General features: G+C 42.7%; 1 long non-coding RNA gene across 1 annotated transcript; it reads left to right on the plus strand.

Annotated features, from left to right (window-relative positions):
• Positions 1 to 152: 152 nt before the first annotated feature.
• LOC309371251 lies at positions 153 to 24,208 on the plus strand. The gene is made up of 4 exons (XR_014168970.1): positions 153 to 312; positions 545 to 657; positions 19,932 to 20,000; positions 23,922 to 24,208. It is a non-coding gene; the product is annotated as an uncharacterized lncRNA (long non-coding RNA).
• The last annotated feature ends 3,621 nt before the right edge of the window (positions 24,209 to 27,829 follow it).

Below are 27,829 nucleotides of genomic sequence, written 5' to 3' on the forward strand. Positions count from 1 at the left end.
AAGCAATTTCTCTGCCCCACATGTGGTTTTGGCAATGTCAAAAGCTCTCTCCTTTTCTTAGGAACTTTTTGGCATGCCTTGCAAAAATGGTTCACCAAACACCAGAATTGCCCTCGCTTGCCACCACTCTCAATAGTCTTCACTTGCTGTAACATCATCACACACGTAGTATTAAGACGCAATCTCCAATTGTGTGGAACTATCACACGTGACTAATCCAAGAAGCAAAAAGGAGCGTCAGCCAAAGGAAAAACCAGTTGCAGCAGCAGTAGCTTGGGAAAACAACAACACTGAACAGGATTGAAAATAAAGGTGAGCATTCTCACATTCTAGATAGTTTGGGAAGAAAGTACTAGTGTTGACCCCAAAATTAAAAATGACAAATAGTCAGTGCTGCGCTAGTAGTTATATACCTTTAATTATATCCATCTAAATACTGACCTCAATAAAATACCAGGGAGATGTTTGTCCTTAGTTGAAATTCACTTAAAAATTGCCCAAGCCCTAATCTTTCACTCTGGATCTCTGCTTTTCTTTCATATAGGATCCAACTCTTGACTGATGTGTCCGGGCAATTATCTGAAAATAGTGATGAATGTTACTGCGAGAGTGTGCAAATGACTGTTTGGAGAGTTTAAGCTTGGATCTATATTAAAGGTCAGTTATCAAAGGAAAAAGGAGGCAAGAATGGATTATTTGCTGCTTGCAGTGAGTAGAATTTTAATGTCACTAATGTTGGTTATTAAGCGTAAATACACAAAGGTTTAAGGAAATCAAAGGATGAATGCAGTCCAGGCTTCTGGCAGTGTCCCCAAGGAGTGCTTGTGCTCAGGGAAGAGCTAAAAATACAAAATGAAGCTTTTTAAGGCAATTGGGTTTTAAAATATACCCTCTTTGTGAATGGCCCAATTCATTTTGCAAAGCATTCTCCTAGGGTTCAGAGACCCCTGGCGCACAGGAAGCCAAGCCAAATCTATCCTCGCGGGTTCCTAAGAATCAAGAGCTCGACAGGTTTTATGTTGAAAGAAAACCACTTATAAGTCAATTAGCTTTTTAAAAGACTTTGGAACACCCTTGTGAGCTTGACCGATGGTTCAGAAGATAAAGGACAAAGCAAGCCTCTCAGCAGAGTTCAGTTCTTCTGTTTCAAATTTCTGATGTGTAAACTTAAAGAGAAAGAGAGAAATTGTTTATAAAGCAAAGCATTCATTGTCCAGTAGCCAATGATACTGGGTAACCCTTGTATTAACAAATGTAACACATCACAATTGCAGACTCTGGAATCTTCAAAAGGCAAAACCAAACCCAGTGTCTTCGATATGCTTTTATATACTGAGTGGACAACTAGCAGAAAATTCCAGTTTTAAGAGAGAGAAATAATCACCAGTTTGTCTGAAAATTAGGTCTCACTGCGGTGATTAACCTGTATCAAGGCTACACAACTTCAGACTGCAGATGGGGAAAGTGGTCAAAAAATGCATAACCTGTCATGAAAACTAGATATTGCAGAAACGAGTTTTAGCCTAGTCTTCTCCCTGACGTGCTAGTGTTCTATGTGCAGGGATGGCTTGCCTGGAGGAACAATCGATTATCTGATTCTGCCCCGCTACAGTTTGAACTGGTACATGCCAGACAGAGGTTTACCAAATCTGTCAAAATGAAGCCATTTCTGCTCATTGCCAGGTGAGTTTCCTTTATAGAAAGTTACTGTGATAATACACGAAAACAAATAATTAGAGGGTGAATACAGACAACCAATGGATGTGGTTAACGTGGTGAAGTTTGCCTGCTTAAATGTGCAGAACATGCAGCAAAACAATAGCAGCTGGCTTTGTTGCTAAACAGAGGGATGGAGGTGGTGCTGTGGGTTAAACCACAGAGCCTAGGACTTGCCAATCAGAAGGTTGGCGGTTCGAATCCCCACAACGGGGTGAGCTCCCGTTGCTCGGTTCCTGCTCCTGCCAACCTAGCAGTTTGAAAGCATGTCAAAGTGCAAGTAGATAAATAGGTACTGCTCTGGCGGGAAGGTAAACGGCGTTTCCGTGCGCTGCTCTGGTTCACCAGAAGCAGCTTAGTAATGCTGGCCACATGACCTGGAAGCTGTACGCCGGCTCCCTCAGCCAATAAAGTGAGATGAGCGCCGCACACCCAGAGTTGGCCACGACTGGACCTAATGGTCAGGGGTCCCTTTACCTTTACCTTGTTGCTAAACAGTGAAGTCCCATACCTCCATGCATGGCTGCAATGCTTTCACTATTCTCTGGTTCTTTGTTTAGGGCAGGGTATTTCATAGGTCCATTGATTCTTGAGTTCCGTATTCCCCCAGAGGTTCTGTGAAATGTTACAAACTCTTACCTTAAGCACTTCGCTTTCTTCTCTTGCCAGTTCCCCCACCTCTGAGAGTCAGAGTGCCCACAATTAACATGTCGTCTCATGGCGTAGTTTGCCAAAGTAACCAAGTTTCATGTTGGGAACTCTCAGAATAGTGTTGCTTCAAAGAGGTCAATAACAGATTTCCTCATCTTTCCGGAGTTGTCCTCCCACTCACATACTCTTGGGGGGGGGGGGTAAAAAAGGCTTTTTAATTTTGAGCTTGTGAATTATTGCATGTAATTTCACACTTTCAACTCAAGAATTAAACGCGTACAACCCCACCCAGCCCTTTCGGTATACAACACACCTAGAACTGTAACTTGAGAGATATGGCAATCTCATCAAGAAACAGGAAGTTTGCTTAATCTGGAATAAAGAGCATATGAATTTTATTTATATATTTCATATATAGAGATGTATTAATATTACAAGGTGTTCCTCTCAAGCCAAGCCAAACCTTAACAGAATATTAAAAATAAATCAGAAAAATAAATATTTCACGATATACAGGACCGGCTCTTCCATTAGGTAAGTAGAGATCCCTGCCTCAGGTGGCAGATTAAAAGGGATGTAGACAAGTGACCCTGACATATTTGCTGCTGCCTTTAGCCACTTGCAGGGCTGCTCACCACCATTTTGCTAGCTTACGTTGCAAGTTGCTGTCTCCTTCCTTACTCAGGCTCAGCTGCTGCTGCCTAAACCCCTTGGAATCCATTCTCAGTGTATTTCCCTGCCACTTTCCAAACTTGCAAAAGTCTGTTGTTGTTGTTAAGTGGTTTTGTTGTGCTAGGGCGACAGGGCACTTTAATCTGCTTCAGTTGTGCTAACCTAAAATTCCAGGATGCACCTCAATCCCTCTTACGTCTTAAAGAAGGCATTTAGATGAGTTTAGTTTCTGTTATTGTATTATGAAAAAGCTTTAACAAAATCTTAATTTTTAAAGAGCAAGGTTGTAGAGCAGGATGGCATGGGACAAGAGAGGGAGGGAAGGGCGGAGAGGGGCAGCAGGGGAACATGACCTGACCTCAGGTCCCACCATACCTTGTTCTGAACATGAAAACAAATAAACAGCACTTGGAACAGGAATCTTGAACATAAAATCTGAAAACTATGATGTAGAAGCATGGAAGACAACATATCCTCCAACATTTCTCCAATGAAAATAGGGACGTCCCATTCCAGAATGATAATTTTATTATTTATACCCCACCCGTCTGACTGGGTTGCCCCAGCCACTCTGGGTAGCTTCCAATATATATATAAAACACAATAAAACATTAAACATTTTTTTTTAAAAAACTTTCCTATACAAGACTGCCTTCAGATGGCAGATAACACCATATACCCTCCAACATTTTCCCAATGAAAATAGGGACATTCTACCAAACCCTCCAATGAAAATAGGGACTTACTAAGGAAAAGTGGGACATTCTGGGATCAAATCAGAAACTGGGACAGCTTGTATACATTAGGGATGTCCCTGGCAAATAGGGAAACTTGGAGGGTGTGAGACAAGCTGCTCCTTAAAAAACAGCTCTAGCCGCAAGGACTTTCCTATTGGAGGTCACCTGCCACAGATTATTTTATACAGATGGTGAACTTGCCAAGTGGTTAAGGCAGAAAAGACTTAGCACTCAATAACATAGGAAAAAGGATATATTGTTTTGCCTGCAGCACATAATTTGCTGAGAGAGAAATTCCTCTTCATACTATAACCTGCATTACATAAGATCTGTTCCATTACAGAAAACAATCACATTTCCTTTCTTTGGTCATTTAATTATTACAATATTTATTCTGCCCACCCTCCAAGCTGCTCAGGGTTGTTTATGAGGTGTTTCCTGCCCTCCCAGTCCCCTTACAGTTTCACAATGTGTCCTCAAAATAACTGTGAGGTGAGTTTGGCTGAGGGAAACTGACTGGGCCAAAGTCACCTCAGCCGAGCTTCATGGCTGAGAAGATACTTGAATCTCTGAGTCTCTGTAGGTCTAGTGCAGCTTTCTATTGACTTGAATTAACCACACTGACTTCCATGTCAACCATTTTATTGGTGTACAAGAGAAACAAAGCTTTCACTTGCTATTCTCTGCTCTTTTGTTTCCTCTCTTTGGATCCCACAAACAAGGAAATATAGCTATCCATTTCACATGTTTTTGCAGAAAGGCATCTTGAACTCATCAAGGAAGCAGCAGCAAATAACGGCTCTTTAAGGTGTGGAATCTGTATAAAGCCCATGTTTTTATCATACTTTTTAAAGAAGTATGCTTATGTTTTAAGGTGTGCGCCAAAAACATAATGCATGAAGCGACTCACAGTCTCTTGCTCTGTTTTCACCAAGAAAGAGGGGCAGACAATCGTTACTGCTTCTCTATAGCTATTTCTTTCAGCTGTATTGAAAATTGCATTAAAAAACTAGTTAAAATGAAGCCTAAGATGTCGCGGTGATTTTTTCCTTGCTCTTGTTTTTAGCAGTGATTTCAATGACAGTGATAAAGTAGATTAAAACCAGAGAGACCGAGTGTGGTTCTGGTCCTTTGCATGCAAATTTTCTTCATGTGAACAACAACCCATATTTATCTCCAGTCTTTTCATTTCCGACGAAAAAGGGGGTAGGCATTATAATGAAAATATTCAAACAGTCTTAACTACAGTGTCATTAGAATGGGCTAATTACTAGCGCCTTGTGATTTACGTGTTTTTGGATTCATCAAAAGCATTTGGAGCTGTTCCCCCTCCCTTTGTTAAAAAAACTTTAAACAATTGAGGGCATAAGAGAGGCTGATAGAATCATGAATGCTGTGGAGAAAATGAGCAGAGATCCCCCCCACCCCAAATTTCTCATTTAATACTAGAATGGGGTCCTCTAGTGAAAATGATTGGGAGAAGGATCAGCACAGATAAAAAGAAGTACTATTAGACACAATGCAAGGATATACAATGATGTTTTCCACTGCCACAATGGCAGTTGAGTTCCCTCCCCTCTGCTCACAGTGTTCAGGCACAGTTACTGTGATGACATCCTATCCCATGTTTCCTTGCCTTTGCTTCTCATCGCTGGCTGTCACCAGAGAACTGCTCAGTGTGATGACATCACAATACTGGGAAGAATATGCAAATGTTGCAATGGGGTGGGGAAGGTGGGGAACAACCTGACATGCAAGTATAACATCCAGTGGCATTTGTAAGTAGCTTGGAGAACAGGCCTAACAATAGGAAACAGCAATCATAGCAAAATGAAATATCTCTATATGAATATATCTCTGAACACCAGTAAAGGTAAAGGTAAAGGGACCCCTGACCATTAGGTCCAGTCGTGGCCGACTCTGGGGTTGTGGCGCTCATCTCACTTTATTGGCCGAGGGAGCCGGCATACAGCTTCCGGGTCATGTGGCCAGCATGACTAAGCCGCTTCTGGTGAACCAGAGCAGCGCACAGAAATGCAATTTACCTTCCCGCCAGAGCAGTACCTATTTATCTACTTGCACTTGATGTGCTTTTGAACTGCTAGGTGGGCAGGAGCAGGGACTGAGCAACAGGAGCTCACCCTGTCGTGGGGATTTGAACCGCTGACCTTCTGATCGGCAAGTCCTAGGCTCTGTGGTGTCAGGGCAAATAGCAAGAGATGGACAAGGGACTAGTCAGATCATTGGTCCATCTATGGTCCACATGGACTGGTAGAGGATCTCCAGGGATTCAGGCAGGAATCCCCCCCCCCACTTTATTAATGATTGGATCTGGGATCTTCTGCATGCAAAACATTTGCTCTAGCATTGAGCTATGGGCTTATTCCAGCATCTTCAGATATCCTGCTCATAAGCTCCTGAACACTGAGTACGAGAACTGACCTGTGGTTTGAGTCCGTCTGATAGGTTTTCAAACGTTTGTGTCGTTTTCACTGTGTGTATATACTTAATTGTTGTTAACCGCTTTTATACTTTTTATGAAATTGTGGCACGCAAGTCCTTTTTTCACCAGCAAATACATAAATTGGGGCTGTTCTCATGCTACAATGCTCTTATATATATTACTGTTATTGACCCATATATATTATATATATTACTGTTATTGACCCAGCGGTTTGCAGTGGCACTGTGGATATTCCCATAACCTCCAGCCTCTGGGGCGAAAGCACTCTACTCTTTTTAAAGCGGGCTTCTGATACTTTTTACTGAAATGCAAAAAGTAAGTAGGCAGAAAATATACTTTGCTTGCAAGCCTCCTTCATCGTAGTTTGGCTGTCACGTTTGCATTGATTTATGATAATAATTCTTGCCACACATGGAATTTTTTTTTAAATAAAAAAAACACAACTGTTTATTTTGCTGTCTAAATAATAAGGCAATTTGTTACAGCTAATTACTCAAATGCTTCCTTAATCTCAATTAAAAGATAGAGGGCAGATTCCCCGCAGCCCCCGCAATGCTACTACCTTTCTAAAGCCGTATGCTCCCCAAAAATCTTTTTTTAATGTGTTCCCAATTACATATTCATTAAGGAATGTGCGGCCTATGGAAAACTGAACTGCTAAATACATAGCTGCAATCTTAAACAATGATTTATTGTGACATGGGATGTGGGACATTTCCACAGCTTTTGTGATTGCTGTGATGAAGCTGTAAACCAAATAGCATGAAATGAAGCAAGGCCTCACAATTTAATCAGCTCGTAAACAGATCTACCGCATCAAGCAAATGACATTATTATCCATCTGAAGTAAATCTTGCTAATCTCAGGAGATAAAATCAACATCATTAATGGTCACATGTCATATTCATCAACACTAAACCATCCCTTTTGACAGATTAATCCTAACTACAGCTCCCACGATGTATGGTAATCGAGCCTGGAGCCTGCAATTCATTCCGCGGCAAGGCTAACCAGTACTCTTAGCGCAGCTATTACAAATAATTTTTTTATTGATTTACATATTTTAAAATGCATTTAAGGTGAGGCGCCATTAAAAATCCTGTCACTATTGCAGATTTCTTCCCCCGCCCTGTGTACAGTCTGCGTTCACAGAAAAAGGGAAGCGAAAAGCACTTTTGGTACAGCCCAGCACAAAGCCCATTGAAAGGAATGCGAGCCGTGCTACAACAGCTCTTGCAAGGTTCCTATTCATTTCAATGTAGCTTTTAAAACATCTCAGTTATTAGAAGTTACGTCTCCATCCTGCCCCTCCTCCAAGGAGATCAGGGCAGCATACAAGGTTCTTGCCACCTCTTCATTGTATTCACACAACAACCCTGTGAAGTAGGTTAGACTGAAAGCTTGCGAGTGGCCCAATGTCAACCAGTGAGCTTCTTAGCTAAGTGGGGATTAAACTGGCATGATCAATCTGCTCCTAGTCCAATGCTTTGGAGGCTTCTAAGCAGAGGTTGGGTGGCCAACCTGTGATGGATGCTTTAGCTGAGATTCCTCCATTTCAGGGGGTTGGACTTGATGACCCATGGGGTCCTCTTCCTTCTCTATGATTCTAAGATTCTATATGGGTTGGGGAGCCTGCGGACACCCCACCCCATGATGTTGCTGGACTATAACTCCCATCATTCAAAAACCATTGGCTAAGCTGACTGGGGACAATGGCAGTTGGAGGCCAACCATAACTATACATTGCTGTCTTTTGCAGAAGAACTTTCTGCTTGATTGTGCTCCCACTGTCTTTTGCTTATCATGCTGATGAGCTGGAGAGTAGTTAAAGGAAGTATTTGGCACACGGTATCCTATTTGCAAATTTAGGGTGCTTCTAGGCCAGACAACCTGTTTATTGGCCATTTGTCCTGATTTGTGTGCAGGGAGATTAGATGACATTGGCTACTCAATGAGCACTTGTTCTGATTTACTTGCTGGAAGTGAGGGAGATGTTGCACCAAACCAAGTGTTATCCCACACTTCCCAGCACATTTACCCATGACTTTCCTTATGGCAAAAAGTCAGATCTTTTTGAGGAAGTGGGCATGCTCTGCAGGAGGACCTCCCAGTCAACTGCACAGCCAGAATTTGCTGTCATGTGATCGAATCTCCCCCCCCCCCCAAAAAATAGCAACAGTCTGGAAGCACCCTTAGATTGCAGCCCTATATGCACTTACCTGGGAGTAAGCCTTATGGAAGTCAACAGGAATTTCTTCTGTATAGACACATGCAGGATTGCACTGTTAGTTATTCTGAGGGGGGGGGGAGTCAACCCACTCAATGTGTTGAGTGCTGAGCCACAAAGATTCTGTAAATTGGAAGCTACTGGAGAGCTTGAGTTGCATGGGATCTAAACACCCCCTCGTGTCCTCTTCTGGCTGGGCTGTGAGCTTGCTGGGCCTTAAAGTTCCTAGAGGGGACTAGGAGTTGCCCTGCAGCAAGCAAGAGGTAGCCAGGATCACGTAAGAAAGGCAGGCTCTGTAAAACCAGCTCCCAGGCAAAGCAGATGTTGCTTTGACAGTTCAACTGCACTCCTAAATAGCAGGCATGAATATTCCCTGGCAAGAAACAAGCAGGGATTTGTACACTGAATTAGACCATAGTTCCATCCACACTTTGACTAGCAGTGTGGCTCTCTGAGGCCAAAAGCAGAGAGATCTTTCCCAACCCCAGTATCTGAGTGGGTGCCTAATGGGCCTGGAGATACAATGATTGCAAACCAGAGCATTTGAAGAAGCTGACACAAAACAGCCCAGTGACCAGCATGCCACTGAAGCATATTTTCAGGGAAACGTAGATTCTCAGCCACTTGGCAAAGAGCCACCTCCCTGCCTTAGTTTCCCCTGATGAAAATGACCATAGGACTCTTAAGAGGCTAGGCTAAACAAATTCTTGTAGAACTACAATCTTGTACAAAATGAGCAACCAGAGCGGCATGGTCCTTCTGTAGCTTTGCTCTTTTCCTGGCAGTCTACAACAGTTCTGTCTCTGTTGCCCAACCAGGACTTCCAAAGTTGAATGCAGAGGAGCAACAGACTCTCTGGCAGCCTTTGGGAATAAGTTTTCCATGAAGGCACGAAGGTTGCCATATTCCTGGGCTTACCGCTCACTGCCCAAAGCTGTGGACAAGGGAATAAGCACAGTGGCGTAGTGTGGGTTGTCAGCACCCAGGGCAAGGCAAGTAATTTGCGGCCCCTAACCCGTGGATATGCACTCCCTAACCCTAACCCCCAGATGTTGCACCCGGTGCGGCCGGCCCCCCCCGCACCCCCCACGCTATGCCATTGAATAAGCAAGGTGGATGTGCACCCTATAGCCAAGGGAAGAGTACAGTTACTTCCTGAGCATATGAAAGAATGGTCAAGCTCAGAAGTAGACAAATGCTGCATTGCTTCAGGCAGTTGATCAACAATGGGTAGTCAAGCAGGAGACAGTAAGCTCACCATGGACTGGCAATTACTTAAAATTAATCTGTGAATCCTCTCTGGGCTGGAACACACACAACTATCTTCCTGGGGAGGCCACTGAAAATGACAGCCTTCAATTATTTGATATGCCTTGCACACTACCTTTCTACCAGTTGGTTCTCAGGGCAGAAAGAGAAAGAGCAAAGGAAACATTTGCTTACATTGTGACTTGTTTCCATTATGCATTGTGCTAAGCAGTGTGCCCTTTCGCCTGCCCTTAAAGGTGGCTATCAGCAGGGCTGCAAAATTGGAACTGCAACCCACAAACTACAGAAGCCTCAGCAAAAAAAGGCTTGACTGCTGATAAGGTGGGTTTGACAATATGAGTGTGCTGATGCAGGGAAAGGCTCTCAATTCACCAGAAAAATCCCTTAAATGCTGACCTTGTTTGCATGGCCTGTTACCGCGTAACATCTTTATAGATCTGGTTGAGTCGTCAGAAGAAACTCTGTAGTTCTAACAAATACATATCACTTGTTGGGTTACAAAGCATCCTTTCAAAGGAGGTGCACACAAATCACTAGATTGGTTCAGGTTGTGATGATTTGATCCTGGTGGTTTCTTCAAGGCCCCCGTCTTGTCAAACAATCTGGGTTTGGTTGAGGATGCTTTTTCTTCCAGAATGCCATGGGCCAACAGCATCCCACCACTGTAGTCTTCCCACCTTCAGGTTTCCCTCCATCTTTTCTTTCATAGCAAGGCTTTGCCTGTGATGTCAGCATGATGCAACAATGGCACTCATTGTGAAACGACTCTATCCTCACCTGCTGTTATGCTAAAGAGACTGGCGTATACAGTTTCTGGTTATGGATATGCTGTTTCATGTTGTTTTCTGCTTCTCTGGGCAGGTAGGACCAGCTTGAAGCCATTCCATTTCTACATTCATTGGTCTGTGGTCCAGAAATGTATCTGTTAAGCCAACTGCCAGGCTCTGTAGCAGCAACCCACATGACCTGATGCCCTGCAGATACTTTGGACCCCACCCCCCAATTTCCCTGGCTAAATACTGGCTAAAGCCAATGGGAGATATAGTCTGAAACACCTGCAGTAGTGGGTAGAGTGCCAGACTAGGACTTGGGAGACCAGGGTTCAAATCCCCATTCAGCCATTAAACCTACAGGGAGATGTTGAGCCAGTCACTGACTCTTAGCCTAACCTACATCACTGGATTGTGGTGGGGATTAAATGTGGAGGAGAAAGAACCATGTATGCCACCTTGAGCTCCTTGAAGAAAAAGGTGAGATATAGATGCAATAAATAAAATAATACTCTAGAGTTTGCCACTTTCAGCATATACGTGTTAAGGCACAGAATGCATACCAAACCCCAAGAGAGATGCTGCATTAAAAGGTGTTGGGTTTTTTTTTTTTTAAAAAAAATAATAATTCTGAAATGTGAAGTATTCTATATTACAATGAGACATGATGAGCTATAATGAGATTATGATGAGATATTGTAATTAATTACACCCATCCTTGCCAGGTATGAAAATAGATTGCTGGAGTGGGTCAAACCAGTTGGACAAGTTTAGCCTGGCATATATTCCCTTTCATTAGGAGGCTTGAACTCCACATAGGATTTATTCTTTCCGGCGTGTGAAGTTATGGGCTAACTTTTTAATTGGCCGTGCTGTTGGGGGACAGATAAAATTGCTTTGAGGGCTGGATCCAGCATGCGGCCTGCCAGTTGGCTATCCTTATGCGAGAGGATTGTGAACTTGATTGCTGTTAAATGTAGTAGTTGCTTTGAGTGTTTACTTATATGCACAAAGCACTAATGTAAGTGCAGCATGATTGGGATCCCAACCCATATCTATATCTATCTATATCTATATCTATATCTATATCTATATCTATCTATATCTATATCATCTATATATCTATATATCTGTATATATGTCATTAAAAGCATTGATTTCTTAGAATTATGTTTATTTATTAAATTCGTACCCCACCCTTCCTCCCAAAGGAGCCCAGGGCAGCAAGCAACAAGTGATAAATGTCCTGACTTTAATGGAGTGGCAATAAAAATAAATAAATAAATAAAGTCTTAAAAACAATTCCAGGACAAGGCTTGTTGAAAGAGGAAGGCTTTCAGCAGGAGTCCAGAAGACAACAGACTTGGGCAGAATAACTTTGGAATAACATTTTTTTAAAAAACCAGAAGCGTTTCTGCTAAGTATCGTTGATAAAGATATCCCGAAAAACTTAAGAGAAATATTTTTACATGCCACGGCGGTGGTCTGAACACTAGTAGCAAAACATTGGAAAGGGGGAAATGTTCCGACTTTAATGGAGTGGCAGAATAAGCTATAAGAATATGTGGAAACGGCACAATTGACCAACAGTTTAAGGGGTAATTCAAGACAAGAATTTGAAAAAAAAATATGGGACAAATATAAGAGATATGCGCAAAAATATGCCAGTGGTTTATTGTCTATGGCAGCACTGACCTTGGATAAAGAAACATATGAGAAATAAGATCAATGGTACAAATTGTTGTAAGAATGTATTAGAGATTATATAAAGAATAGAGTAATAATGGTAGGTACATTCACTATCAAAATAAAATTATACAATGGGAATTGACAGTCCAAAGTCCTTAGGATATTTTTTGTTAATATTTTTTGATAAGGATTTTTGTTAATAATTGCATAAAAGGCAACATAAATACAGCAGAAGTTCAAGGTTTATATATAGGTAAGAAAAGATAAAGTATATGTTTTTCTTTTTTGTGTGTATATGATTGAAACTTCAATTTACTTTATGAGATGTATCATATATTTATATAATGTATTGTAAGACTATTAATAAAGGAAAAGAAGAATAAGACAACAACAGACTTGGCAGTGGTCTAATATTCAAGGGGAGGGAACTGCAAAAGTGCCACAACACTAAAGACCTGATTCCTACATTGTGCAGAATGCAGCTCCTGTTATGATGGCATCTGCAGGAGGTCCTCCCTTGCAGAATGAACCTTTTCTCCAGTTTCCTCCAGTCCAGGGCAGTGTACATGGTCTCCTCCATTTTTTCATCACAGCAACCTGTACGGTAGGTTAGGCTGAAAGGAGGTGTGTGGTTTAAGGTTGCTTTTGAACTTCACAACTGAGTGGGGATTTGAACCCGAGTCTTCCCAGCTCTAATCACTTTATCATGCTGGGTCTGTATGTATTTGCAGAGATACCTGGCCAGTTGTCTAAAGAGAAGGATGTTTAGCCTGATCACAGCATCATCCATTGTACTAAATTTAAATAAATGCTGACTAAACCACATTTGTATGTTACATAGTGTGCTGCCCATACAACCGCCTTCTGTGTCTGTCTGTATGCATATACGGTAGATAGATTCACTTACATGCAAGCCACTTTGAGACCATGGGCCAGAAAAGTGTAAATTTCTGTAGCAATAAAGCATTAGGGTGCGATAGGACTTGCACAGAGAACTTCTTTAATTAGTTGGCAGCCATAACGTATGTTGGTTCGGGTATTGCCTTGTTGCTGCACAATGAAAAACTTATTTATCAGAAAGCTGACCTTATTGGGGGCAGGGAGGGTCTATTATCTGGAACACTACATCCTCTAAACAAGCACAGAATTTCATTGGCAAGCACATTAACAAGGGCTTCTGAATGACAACGTGAATGACTGCAGCGGCCACAGTTGTGTTGCCAGTCATTGACTAAGTGTGTGCAAAAAAGAGAGAGAAAAAGTCTACAACCTTTGCAGATTGCAAGTGGTCTGAGCCGAGACAAGGAAAGATAGATCGAAGTGATTTATGGAGACAGCATTTATCAACTTAGTGCAAACATTACCCTTGCTAATGTACTAATTCATTAATGGCTTATTCTTCTCTCCTGAGACTTAGTGATTTTTTATTTATTTTTTAAAAAATACATTTCCTTTATAGAAACTGTAGCCATCATTAATATCGTGTCTATCATAATCTATATTTATGTTTTGCTGGGGGAATAGGTGATACACACATGAAGCAGGAGGGGTTGGAGAGAAGAGACAGAATGCTTCTAAGAACGAGAGCATTTGGTTAAATTCCTCCCTGCCATGATGCGCAAAGATAGATGACTACATGGCTCATGTGAGAACCAGGCCCTGCATTTGGCAAGAGGGCATTTTCAGGGGTGGAGGCAAAGATATTTGTGTGTGTGCAACTTGCAGTAGAGGGATGGCTAGGCCGCCTTGCCCAATCAGCCCCTCCAATCATGTGCTGGTTCTGGCAGAAATGATGCACAGAGTTTGAGATTCTAGCTGTAGATTCTGGGACAAGTAGTCCTAGACACTGGGAAGAAAATACGTTCCACTCGGACTCTGGGAGTACCAGCACATGCTTTGCCACTATTGGAGATGGAGGCCAACCATAACTGGAGGGGCACAGGCTCTAACCACTATACATTGCTGTCTTTCGCAGGAGAACTTTCTGCTTGACTGTGCTCCCACTGTCTTTTGCTTATCATGCTGATGAGCTGGAGGTTAGTTAAAGGAGGTATTTGGCACACTGTATTTCCTCCTATTTATGGGACACAGGTGGCGCTGTGGGTTAAAGCCTCAGCGCCTAGGACTTGCTGATCGAAAGGTCAGCGGTTCGAATCCCTGCTGTGGGGTGCGCTCCCGCTGCTCGGTCCCAGCGCCTGCCAACCTAGCAGTTCGAAAGCACCTCCGGGTGCAAGTAGATAAATAGGGACCGCTTACCAGCGGGAAGGTAAACGGCGTTTCCGTGTGCAGCTCTGGCTCGCCAGAGCAGCGATGTCACACTGGCCATGTGACCCGGAAGTGTCTCCGGACAGCGCTGGCCCCTGGCCTCTTAAGTGAGATGGGCGCACAACCCCAGAGTCTGTCAAGACTGGCCCGTACGGGCAGGGGTACCTTTACCTTTACCTTTTATTTCCTCCTATTTGCAGATTTAGGGTGCTTGCAGACCAGACAATCTGTTTATTGGCCATTTGTCCTGATTTGTGTGCAGGGAGATTAGATGACTTTGGCTACTCAATGAGCACTTGTTCTGATTTGCTTTCGGGAAGTGCAGACGATGTTGCACTAAACCAAGTGTTATTCCAGTGCATTTACCCATGACTTTCCTTATAGCAAAAACTCAGATCTTTTGAGGAAGTGGGCTTCTTCTGCAGGAGGACCTCCCAGTCAACTATTACTGCACAGCCAAAATTTGCTGGCATGTGATCAAAAGTGTGACCTTTCATGACCTCACACATGAAAGTGTGGGCAGGCTGTTTTGGGCTCATGGCTGCCGCTCCCCTGGCAGCTGTGTTCATGAAGGTCATTGCCAGCTTTTCATGTCTGTGGCGCTGTTCATGCTAAGCATTCTCCATATGATCGTGCACTCACATGACTGAGTAGAGTGATTTGATACAACAGTGTGAATTAACCCTAAGGCTGTGGAGAGAGCAAAATGGGATGCTGTTGTTGTCATCTGGAAAGACCATCAGATGCCATTTCTGAATTCTGTAGAGCTGAGGCCTATTTCTCATGAAGGTGATGTTCATGTGATGGTGTTGTACCACTGAAGATGGTGGCACAATTGATTCAATGCTCCCCTGCACATAGAAAGCTGGGAGAAGGATTCCATTCCATTCCATTCCATTCCACTCTACTCTCTATTCTATTCTATTCTATTCTATTCTATTCTATTCTATTCTATTCTATTCTATTCTAACCTTCTTTCTAACATAGTAGGGAACTGTTTGATGGCTGAATAATGAACTTTCAGTGGTTCATAAGAGTGGAAGAATTGCCTTGGATCAGACCAAAGCCTATCCAATCCTGCACTCTGCCAGCCATATGCCTCTTCATGCTTATATGCAAAAGATGAAGATGCTGGCCAACCCATTGGACTTTATGTGTTCTGCCAACACAAGGATTTCTGCTTTTGCAATAGAGCTCCCCCACAACTCTCCACTTCCCATATGCACCTTCCCGAAATCTACTCTGGAGGTTAATGGAAATCTCAGAATAGATAATTGGGGGGGAGGGGCGTGAGAGCAGGAGGGGGAGAAGTTCCGTTGTACAAGCAAAAATCCTCGCACTGACAGAATGTGTTACCCGATGCTACGTTGGCTACAACCCATTGATTGTCCACCAGCATTGGATATTCAAATATATCTGCTCCTGGACATAGAGGATCCAATTAATTGTTATAGTAAATGGTCATTGAAAGACACAACCTCTTTCAGTTTGTTTTATTGTCCTAAGCTAGTAACCATCACCAAACCACATGGTCGTGAATTCCATATGTTAATTCACAATAATTTCTTATTAGTTTTCAATTACAGTCCCATAATAGCCTCATTATAACAATACCAGTTTATAACACAATTATTAATACCAATCGTTCAAATATCAGATTATATAATTTAGATAAAGTGGCATGCTAGATTTGATGCTTTGATGCTTTTCTTTATTTCTGCGTTCCAAAATCTTATTAATTTCTATTACATTCTGGTCACAATAATAATTCCTTATACAACTTCTGTTCTCGTTGACGCATTAAATGGTTTATAAAACTACAAGTGAGGAACTCAAATCATATCCTTGTTCTTCCTGTGTGGGGCAATTATTCTGTCCATGGTATTTCTTCCTGTCCTTGTGAGATATTATGTCTTTCTTTACCCTGGTTGTTGCTGTTATATGTCATGCCTTGGGCGGAGCTCATATCCCATTGTTGTTCCAGAAATTTTTCCATTGCTGCGTCCCGTGATTTATTGCTTTGCAACTTTAACAACAGCTGCAAAAATCACTCAAAATTCCATACGTTACCGTATTTTTTGCTCTATAAGACTCACTTTTTCCCTCCTAAAAAGGGAAAATGTTTGTGCGTCTTATGGAGCGAATGCAGGCTGTGCAGCTATCACAGAAGCCAGAAGAGCAAGAGGGATTGCTGCTTTCACTGCACAGCGATCCCTCTTGCTGTTCTGGCTTCTGAGATTCAGAATATTTTTTTTCTTGCTTTCCTCCTCCAAAAACTAGGTGCGTCGTGTGGTCTGGTGCATCTTATAGAGCGAAAAATACGGTAATTCAGTGCTGTGTTGTGCAGAACTTCCTGTTGTCTGTCCTGAGCCACTGGTCGATCAGCTACATTAAATGAACTCTTGCCTATTATGATGAGAGAGGAAAAGGACAAAATTCTCCTCTTTCAACACCATTCATATCCTCTATCATGCTTTCCTTCCTTGAACTATAAAGCAGTTTAATTCAGTTTAAAGGTGTTCCAGCTTCTTCTCATTGGGGAAGCTTCTCCAACCCCTTAATCATTTTGCTTGCCCTTTTCTGCAACTTTCCTGGCTCTTTTATATCCTTTCCAAGATGAGATGACCTGAACTATATGTCATGTACCAAATGTGGCTGCACCATAGACTTAAATGCAGCACGACGATGCTTGCTGTATCCTCAGTCCCTTTCCTAATAATTCCCATCATTAACTTTCCTCCTTTCCTTGCTCCAACACACTGATTTTATATGTCCAGTGAGCTGTTTGCCACAACCAAAAATTTATTCTGGGGTAGTCATACCTCCCTATCTGCTCCCAACAGGCCACAGACCTCATACAAAAGCTCTTAAATAGTAAAAGGTACAAGGGGTGAGGAACTGCAGCTTCAGGGGTGAAATGTGGCCCTCCATACATCTCTGTCTGGCCCTTGGGTATTTCCCAAAGACACACCACTCGCTGGTCCTGCCTTACAACCTTTCAGAATATATCTATCTGCCTAGAATGTTTCCTTGAGCTCTGATAATGGGCAACTGCACTATACATTAAAGGCAGTACCATGCCACTTTAAACAATCATGGTACCCCCCCAAGTAATCATGGGAAGTGAAGTTTGTTAAAAATGCTTAGAGGTGTTAGGATACCCTTTCCTCCTCACAGAGCTACAGTTCTCAGAGCTCCCTGAGAAGAGGCGTTGTATCTGTATCTATCTGTATCTGTATCTGTATCTGTATCTGTATCTGTATCTGTATCTGTGTATCTGTATCTATATCTGTATCTGTATCTGTGTATCTGTATCTGTATTGTATCTGTATCTGTATCTGTATCTGTGTATCTGTATCTATATCTGTATCTGTGTATCTGTATCTGTATCTGTATCTGTATCTGTATCTGTATCTGTATCTGTATTGTATCTGTATCTGTATCTGTATCTGTGTATCTGTGTATCTGTGTATCTGTGTATCTGTGTATCTGTGTATCTGTGTATCTGTGTATCTGTGTATCTGTGTATCTGTGTATCTGTAATGCTGGCCCAAACCATTTAATGCAAAATGATGCCTGAGCTAGGAAGATTGTGGCCCCCTCTGCCCCTGTGGGCAGGATGGAGATGAATTCACTGGTGCCCAATTGCAGTTACAGTAAAATCCTGGATTTCTCTCCAGATTTCTAATATTTGTTTTTTTTAAAAAAATAATATTTTATTAAGTTTTAACAATAAAGAAATTATAAAACAACAAATAGAAAAAACACAAGAAGAATACAAAAACACAAAAATACAAAGATACAAAGCACAACAATACAAACATTTAACATAAAAAGGAAAAAGAAAAAGAACACAAAAAACAAAAATCCCTCTTTTTAAATTTCTCATCTTTGATTAACTTATTTTCCTGACTTCCTCACGCCTCCCTTTTTTGTACAGTATCCCATTTAAAAATTGGTTCAGCAAATTCATATCCTGTTAGTTTATCCTTAATTTTTTCCCTCACATATTATAGCTTCAAATTTTCATCTATTATCAATCCAATCTGACATTTTACCTTGTTACCAGAACCCCTTCATTTCATTTCAATGTCATCAACATTCAAAAATTTTACAATATTTCTGTAAATAAATTTTAAATTTCCTCTAATCTTCTTCCACTGGGATTTCTAATATTTGTAAACGACTACCCTGAGATCTGGTGATGAAGGGCGGAATATAAATCTAATAAAAATAACTAAATAGATAAATTCAATATTACACCTCATTGACATGCATTCTTAACAAGAATGGCTATGCAGGATTCTGCCCTCCCACCCCCCAAATCCAATTTCTTCCTCTAATTCAGTAGGAAATTGGTTAGAGCAATAACATTTTGTCTGAGTGGCAACTCTAATTTTCAAAGTGTTGTTAGTTTTCAAAACTTTTGGGGGGTATAAGGAAAGGAAGGACTTTCTAACGGGGTTCTTTCTCTTTTTTGGTAAAAATAGAAGGTGTCTTGATAAAGGTGCCATGGGTACCAGCACAAGATGGCTGTCATGGTCAACAAAAAAGAGGAGGTGCCAGTACTCTGCACACACAAAAACCACGGGGTCTTTCCCCATCAAGCCTTTTCTGGTGCATTTTGATTTAATCCTACAAGGCGCACTGGGCTTGACCCCAGGAGCTCCTGCTCCTGGTAGAAAGGGCTCTGCCATACACTTCTGTTCCACCGAAAGTGTCATCTCAAGCTGTTAGTTGTCGAAAAAGGGCTTCTGGCTATATTTTTATGCGGAAGGTATCTTTCACTTGAAGTAAATGCTAAGGCTCCAACGAGTGCACTCTCTCTTAATTGGTGCCACATAAAAGCTTTTTCATTTACTGTAAATTTGTTTCATGTACATAAAATGAAATATGCCATTAACGTGGGCAAAGTACAGTACCTGGAGACTCAGCACATTTTATTTAGATTATTATGTGAATATTAAGACGTAATATTGTGTGCTCCTGTCATTCTCCCTGAAAGTTGTTTGATGATGAAGGGGGAGAAACAGAACCCAGGGTTAGGAAACAAATGAGCGGAGAATTGGCAGAACATGGGCGTGAATTTATTGGATGCAGCGAAGGAGGGAAGGAAAGTGAGAGAGGGGGAGAAATGTGTTACAGGGCTCAGATTGTTTAAATTAGAACATGCTTTATGCAATCAACATAACCATGTTACAATTATCTATGAATGGTACAACTTCAGGCTGTGGGGGAGGGGAGAGAATCAGAATTGCATGTTTAGTGATTCCTCCACAAATCAAGATGCCCTACACATGAAAAAATAGCCAGAGCAAATTGTTCTCCTTGGTGTGCTACCGTTCTATGCCCTGGGACTGTTATTTGTTTTGCAGACCCTCCAAGTGTCTGTATTTTCCAGAGACAGTCCCAGATTTACAGAAAACTTCCCGGTTTCTGATTTGATCCCAGAATGTCCCGCTTTTCCTTAGGATGTCCCTATTTTCATCAGAGAAATGTTGGAGGGTATGGAGTTATGTGACCCCCATCAAGTCAAGGAGGTAAGTAACTATACAACCTTTAGAAGACATCCAAAGGCATAGGGAAGTTTTTAGATGTTTAATGTTTTACTATGTTTTTGTGTATGTTGGAAGCCGCTGAGAGTGGCTGGGGCAACCCAGTCAGACAGGTGGGGTATAAATAATAAAATTATTCTGGTTATGATTATATGATGGAATAGGATGTCCCTAGTTTCATGGCAGAAGTGTTGGAGGGTATAGTTTTGTTGGGGGAGCATTCAAAGATACCAGTTCTCAACATGCAGCCACAAGCAATTTTCCTAATTAAACTGCTGGTTTTCGAAGTTGGCCAAAATGTGTTAGAAGCTGTGGAAGGAGACCTTTCAAATCCCCTGAAAAAGTACTCACCTGGATGACATAAGAAAGTCAAAAAAGCAGCAGGCTTATTACAAGGGACTGAAAAAGAAAATCAATGAATGCAGCGTAAGAGCATATTCTGTTCTATGAACTCACACGAGGAGAACATTCTTAGTGTCTGTCTGCTTCCCAAGTATTGAACTGTCTTCCTCCCAGACCTGACTAAGGTTGTGATTCTATAGGGTGGGATTTGTGAATGTCAGGTGCACAGAATAAGTGTACCTGATCCCTGCAATCTGTGCTAAACCCATGCCGATTGCATGCTAAAGAGTGGGATAACAGAGGCAATAAATAAAATAATAATAATAATAATAATAAATGCCATTATTTGTGTTTTGCCTTTGGCAGCCTCAAAGTTGCTGAAGAGACACTCAGATTCTCTGTGTTGCTAACTGGCAACCTTAATCATGATGCGCTTTGACATTCTTTGTGATTTGGCATTCTTTGTGAGTGCATCAATAGGCTAACCAAGGTCATTTCCTAAGCTTTATCAATTATTCCTGATTGCTTTAATCCTGTAATTGCTGCAATGGGGAATGACAGCCTGCATACTATTCCCTCTGACTTAGGTCATTTCCACACACGAGGCTTAAATTGGCTTTGTTTTAAATAAGTTCCTAAAGCAAATGCAAAGACCACCGTTGGCTGGGATGCACATTTGATTTTTCTTCCAGGTTCTCACAGCATCACATGTGACACAAAAATCAATAAGGAATGCAGATGTGTTTCTCGGTGCAATGTATGAAAAAATCCTTAGCCACACCGGAATCTCTGTAAAGCATGTGAAGTACAGATTAGACAAGACATGAAGCTATTGCCAGATATGGCAACGCCATGCCAAATTCTCTTCCTCACACCCTGACACAGAGTGTCACTTAATGAGCTCTGCGATTCCATCACACCATCCATTTCTCCAATCCATCCTTGCCCCAAAGCAGCCATTTATGGGCAGGGAAACATACAAAGTGCTGATGTTGAACAACCTTATGCCTGACATGAGAGAGGGGAGGACTTAACATGGTGATGTCATTTCAACGACGGCTCTGTTTCATGTGCAAGAAGCCATCATGCAAAAGGTAGCAGGGGGAAGAACCTCTTTAGAGAGAGAGAGAGACAGAGAAATAGAAGAAGTAGAAGTTGGCAGCATAGGCCATAAGCTCAAGTCCCAGATTCGAGATCCAGCATCTCTAGGCAGGGCTAAGAAAGACCCTGGACACAATGTACAGAACGGAACTAAATGGGTCCACTGACTCTGCATAGGACAGCTTCATATGCTCCTCAATCAGGGCTGGACCATACATGAGGCATGGTGAGGCGACTGCCTCAGGTGGCAAGGTCCCCAGAGGCAGCAGATCCTGATGTCAACCTTTCTTCTCCCCTTGTTCCTTACCCCTTGTTCCCTGGTGGGGAGGGGGGACCACCATTTTGGGGTTTGTCTCAGCTGCTAAAATGCAGAAGATGTCCTCAATACATCTTCAACGGCCTAAATTCTGCTGGCAAGAGAATGCCATTTTCTGAAATCATGCCGATTCCTCCTTCTACAGAGTGCTGTGGAGCACACGCTGATCTTCACCAGCACAAGCTCCTTACTTGTTCATGCTCTGGAACTGACACAATGACCTCTTGATGTGCCAAAGTGGGGCTTCTGAAGGCCAGGCACCAGGGACAGTCCTCCTATACCTCCATATTGGCGGAAGAACTTGCAGGCTGATTGGTGCCTTTAGGCAGCATTGCAAGACCCATCAACAGATTGAGAACTGCGGCCACCTCCTCAGGCTAAGGAACCAGGCTGATTTATTTGCTGGGCTGAGCTCTTACCTGCCCCCACAGTAACTGACACTTTGAAACCTGAATGGCTGCTTGCCTGGACTACGGTTCTTGCCTCTGGCCAATCTTCACCTTAACAGACCCTCCAAGTGTCCCTGTTTTCCAGGGACAGTCCTGGATTTACTGAAGCCATACCAGTTTCTGATTTGATCCCAGAATGTCCCGCTTTTCCTTAGGACGTCCCTGTTTTCATTGGAGAAATGTTGGAGGGTATGGCATCATAAGACCTCCAAGCCAAGGAGGTAAATACAACCTTTAGAAGACATCTGAAGGCAGCCCTGTATACGGAAGTTGTTCAATGTTTTATTATATTTATATATATGTTGTAAGCTACCCAGAGCAGCTGCCTCCTTCTTGGGAGAAAAGCAATGACAAACCTAGACAGCATCTTAAAAAGCAGAGACATCACCTTGCCAACAAAGGTCCGTATAGTAAAAGCTATGGTTTTCCCAGTAGTGATGTACAGCAGGGAGAGCTGGACCATAAAGAAGGCTGATCGCCGAAGAATTGATGCTTTTGAATTATGGTGCTGGAGGAGACTCTTGAGAGTCCCATGGACTGCAAGAAGAACAAACCTATCCATTCTGAAGGAAATCAGCCCTGAGTGCTCATTGGAAGGACAGATCCTGAAGCTGAGGCTCCAATACTTTGGCCACCTCATGAGACGAGAAGACTCCCTGGAAAAGACCCTGATGTTGGGAAAGATGGAAGGCACAAGGAGAAAGGGATGACAGAGGACGAGATGGTTGGACAGCGTTCTCAAAGCTACCAGCATGAGTTTGACCAAACTGCAGGAGGCAGTGGAAGACAGGAGTGCCTGGTGTGCTCTGGTCCATGGGTTCACCAAGAGTTGGACATGACTAAACGACTAAACAACAACAACACCCAGAGCAGCTGGGGCAACACAGTCAGATGGGGGAGGGGTAATAAATAATAAAATTATTATTACTATTTTTATGATGGAATAGGACACCCCTATTTTCACTGGAGAAATGTTGGGGGGGGGGTGCCCTAATTGCCATTCTGACAACCGGACCATTGCCTGTTTTCAATGACACCATATGAATGCAGCCTTCCACATGGTTGACAGCGTGCTTTCTCCTGACCTTGAGGGCCCTGATCCTGATATTACTAGAGAAGCCATTTTCCCTGGGAAGAAGAAGAAGAAGAGTTTGGATTTGATATCCCGCCTTTCACTCCCTTTAAAGAGTCTCAAAGCGGCTAACATTCTCCTTTCCCTTCCTCCCCCACAACAAACACTCTGTGAGGTGAGTGGGGCTGAGAGACTTCAGAGAAGTGTGACTGGCCCAAGGTCACCCAGCAGCTGCATGTGGAGGAGCGGAGACGCGAACCCGGTTCCCCAGATTAGGAGACTACCGCTCTTAACCACTACACCAAACTGGAAAACTCTGCTATCACAGTATCAAGTTCAGCCACGAATCCTAGAGTCAGTTCCTCTTTCAAAGCCTTCCTGCCATCTAAAAGTAGCCTGTCAAGGAGCATTTTCAGGCCATCCTTCCAAACTATTCTAGTCACAAGATAGGCTATTGTATGGAATTTTAGAGCAAAGTTTGCTAAGTAAGGGTTGCGTGGCCATGGAGATTTGTCGCTCTGGGACGTAGGTCAAAAGCTAATTTTAGTACTCTCAATGCTTCTCCTTATAGTAGCAAGGCAGCATATCAAAGAAGCTCTTTAGCTCCATGCTTGCATTGGTTACAGGGCTCGTTTTCATGATTCCTGAAATGCCTGGCCTTCATCCCAGCATGAAATTGAGCCTTATGCCACATCTCCAGTGTGTGGAGAAAAAACCCCCCCAAAGAATGAAAAAGCCCTTCCTCTGCATTGTATTCATTTGCTTTAGCCAACTGAAAGCCCCCCGCCCCCCAAACAGAAACCAAGATGACACTACTGATTTACTGTAAATAGGTGCCACAGGCAATTTGCTGCACGGTATGGTTTTCTTGAGAGTGCTAGACCACATTTGAACAAAGACACCAAAAAAAAAAAATCAATGAGCCCCGTTGCAGCCTAAATGCTTTGTTAGCCTTTGTTACTACAACATTACATATTACATGCAAATAATGGGAGAAATTTAATGCTACTAGCCTTGCCAGGCAATTCCTTCGGATCTTTTATATATATATATATATACAGATTTTGAACAGTAACATTTTTCTTTTTAGCGTGAAGTTGCTCAAGGTTCACTGGAGACTTTGAAATTGCTGCTTTCAGAAAAATAACAATGTAAAATGACATTATGATATATAGCACCTTCCTGTGGGCTTGAACCAGTGCAAGTGCCAGCTGCTAATGCCTCTGGGAATGAAGCAATCTCCAGGGCACCATTGTCCAATTGTCCTTCTAACTGTATCCTGTTTAATTAGTTGCAATTAATTTCAAGCAGCAGCCTCCTGGAACATCACATCAGGAAGCACTGGGAGTGGATATGTGGAAATGCTGGATATTCAAAATTACGAAGACTGGAGAGTGCGTGTGTTAAGAGAAGTGAGCAAGCAGCAAAACGTTTTTGGCTTAACCAATCTGGAAGCGAACTATACAAAACTTCCTGAGCTAGATACTATGGAGTCACACACACACGCAAACGAATAAGACACAATGCCACTAAATAAAAAAAAAGAAATATTCTGTGTGTTTACTCAGAAGTAAGTCCTGCCCATGCTGAAAAACCAGGCCCATTAAATGGTGTGATTCACATGCCACCTTAAACCATAGTTAACTATGGTCTGAAGGTGAATTTGCAGCGTGCCGATGCAGGGGTCAAAACTGCAGGTGCTTTGCTCCTTTTCTGCAGTGGTAGACTTTCTACAGCATTATTGCAGCTGCACCGGTTGAATTACCCTCAAACCGCCTCTGCTCCTTTGCTCTTGCTGCTGTTGTGCTGCTAGGAGCTAAGCCATAGAGTGGCTTAGTTTCCTATCGAAACCTGAGCCCAAGGTTTGTTTCAGGGGGAAATTAGGCACATGTTTGAAATGTTGGATGAATAATCAGATCCCAGCTTGCTCAGAGTCGAAGAAAGGGACTCAGGTCAGGCACACTCATGCTGCTGTGGTTTTGCACACTGAACCCCTGCATACTGCTGGTGGGAGATGGGGAAATGGGGTGGGGGGAGAGAGATTTGGTGTGCAGCATTGGAGAGCAGCGACACTTTTGCACCACACCTTCAAGCAACAACAGTAGCCTTCCTGAACAGTGAGAACTTGTCATTTCAGCAGCAGTAACCTTTCACATCAACAGCCATTCTTAATTCACCCTTAGGGGTTCCCAGGGGTGGAGTGGGGGCATATTATTTGAACCAGAACTGTCTAGTTATGGCACTCCATGTTCCCTGTTAAATTACAGTTGCTAACATGACTTCTTTGTGGGGAAGGTTTGGCTTGAGTTATAGCATCAACAAATCCACCATTTACACTCAATAAGACATTCTTGTTGGCAAACAGTATTAATTAAAGACATGCAGAGCCTTTAATTAAAACTCCCATGTTTTTGTGTTCTGTAGCTTTCAACAACAAAATGTCTAGCCTTTGTTATTGATTAAAATGAGCTCGCTTCTTTTCAAGATACGGAGAAAACCCACGTGACGAGTGGTCTATCACAGAACTGAGACTGAAAGCAGAAGAGGGGCTGTTTTTTCTCCAGAGTAACTTGCAGGTGATACAATTGTCTGTGGTATGTATGCTCATTCCAGTATTGGCAATTGTTTCTTGGCTTTATGGGTGTTTGCCATGCTCCTGAAAAGCCTGTTTGACAGGAGGCAAGAGAACATGGTGCATGTTTGTGTATCACAAGGCGTGAAGTCTCATTTTGGAGACCTAAAAGCTACTGCATGCCTCCGGCCCAGAGAACATGTTTTTAAAATGTCTGATCCCTGTCACAAACAGAATTTCGTTTTGTGGCACCAAACGTCTGCTGTGGTTCTAATGGACTCCCCTAACCCAACCTGCTTGCCAACTGCCCTTCCCCACACCTGAACAAATTCCCGTCTCTCACTACTCACCCACCCCTTCACTTATCCCCTCATAGCTTGCCCCAAATCTCCCATTTTAAGGGAGCAGGGAGGTGCTCCTCAGAGCAGCTTGCTAAATTGCTCTGTGAAGTGCCTCTCCCCTCTGTTAAACCTTGCTGCAGCTGCATTTAACTGGAGCTGGCATAGCCACCTATCAGCAGCCACATGAGCTGCAGCATGACGATAGTCTTACACTTTTATGTATATAGGAAGAAAGGCACTGGCCTGATTCACGTGCAACAAGAAACCATGGTTGGCTGCAGTATGAACAAACCATGGTTGGTCTTGGATTTACATACAATTCCCCGATTTTTCACGCCCATAAGGAGGAAACGTGAAACTTTTGAATGTGGTTTGAAACAAGCAGCAGTTGCTCATGATATCCTGGGCTTGTGGGGATTTTGCTTTGCTTAAATCAGGGGTCACTGACCTTTTAGGGCCAATGGGCATTTGGAATTTCCAAAAAGTGCTGTGGGCGCCAGCCACAAACAGGCTGCTGTGGGGGTGTGGCATAACACAAAATGGCCACCACATCTGAAGGAGTAGAAAAAGAGACAGGACTATGGAGGGGGAGAGGTTGCTGGTGTTCAAATAGGAAATGTTGTGATGTCCTGAATGTGCACACCAACTTTCATTCTGAAGTCTCAATGTTCAAGGGAGATACTGTGCTACAAACAACAAGAGAATAAAAAGCCATCGGTTTCACTCAGCCAAACCAGAGTTCAGAATGTGAGAATGTCTTAAAGATGAAGTGGCCTTCAGTATTGGGCCATCCAAAATAAACACTTGTGGTAAGAGGCCAGTCTGTATAACTTGTCATTCACCTTTAAATCATGGGGGTTTGAGGGTGAAGAAATATTTGTTTGGGTTGCTTAAATAAAGAAATTCAAGATAATAATTTGACCTTTGAGGCTGGTCCATAATTCATTGCTTCCAAGACAGTCTATTTTTGTTTTGTTTTTTCCCCTGTTTTGTTTTTATTATACTGGTGCCATAAATGGTTATCTTCTCTCCACACAGTGTGACAGTAGTTTAATTCCTGATGCTATGAATCAGGGATGGAGCTGGGTCGATGACAGAGAGTTAGTGATTTACAATAGACCAGGCACTCTATAAAAACCTATGGCAAGGGGTTATGAGTTATCAAGATGTGCTGAGCTGGCATCCGTGGTCAGCAATATGCAGGGCGGTGGAATCTCGCCTCTCATGGCTGCCCAGCATTCCATTACTGCCTGTTAGCCTCTTGAGCGAGAGCCAGCGAAGGACGGGCAATGGAGGGAGGAGTTCTCCGAAGGATCTGAAGGCTGGAGAAATGGAGGGGGAACTTGTGAGGGAAACAAATGGCAAAACGGTCACGCTGTCAAGACCCGCCGCAGCTCATAAATCTAAAATGGGAAAATTGTATGTTCTGGAATATTAACAAAGCTGTTTGGACAACAGCAGCAGACTGAGGGGCTGAGAGAGATTCCCAATTATTATTTTCCCCGCAACGGCCATAGTCCCATGTTCCGGCAGGGGGGGTAAAGCTTAGTTTCTAGGAGGTTCCAGGTTTGTTCTCAAAATAGCCTTGGAGATGGGCCTTACCTTATATGCCCAGAGGCTT

Source organism: Podarcis melisellensis (assembly GCF_964234715.1).
Source record: "Podarcis melisellensis genome assembly, chromosome: 5".
NCBI lineage: Eukaryota > Metazoa > Chordata > Lepidosauria > Squamata > Lacertidae > Podarcis > Podarcis melisellensis.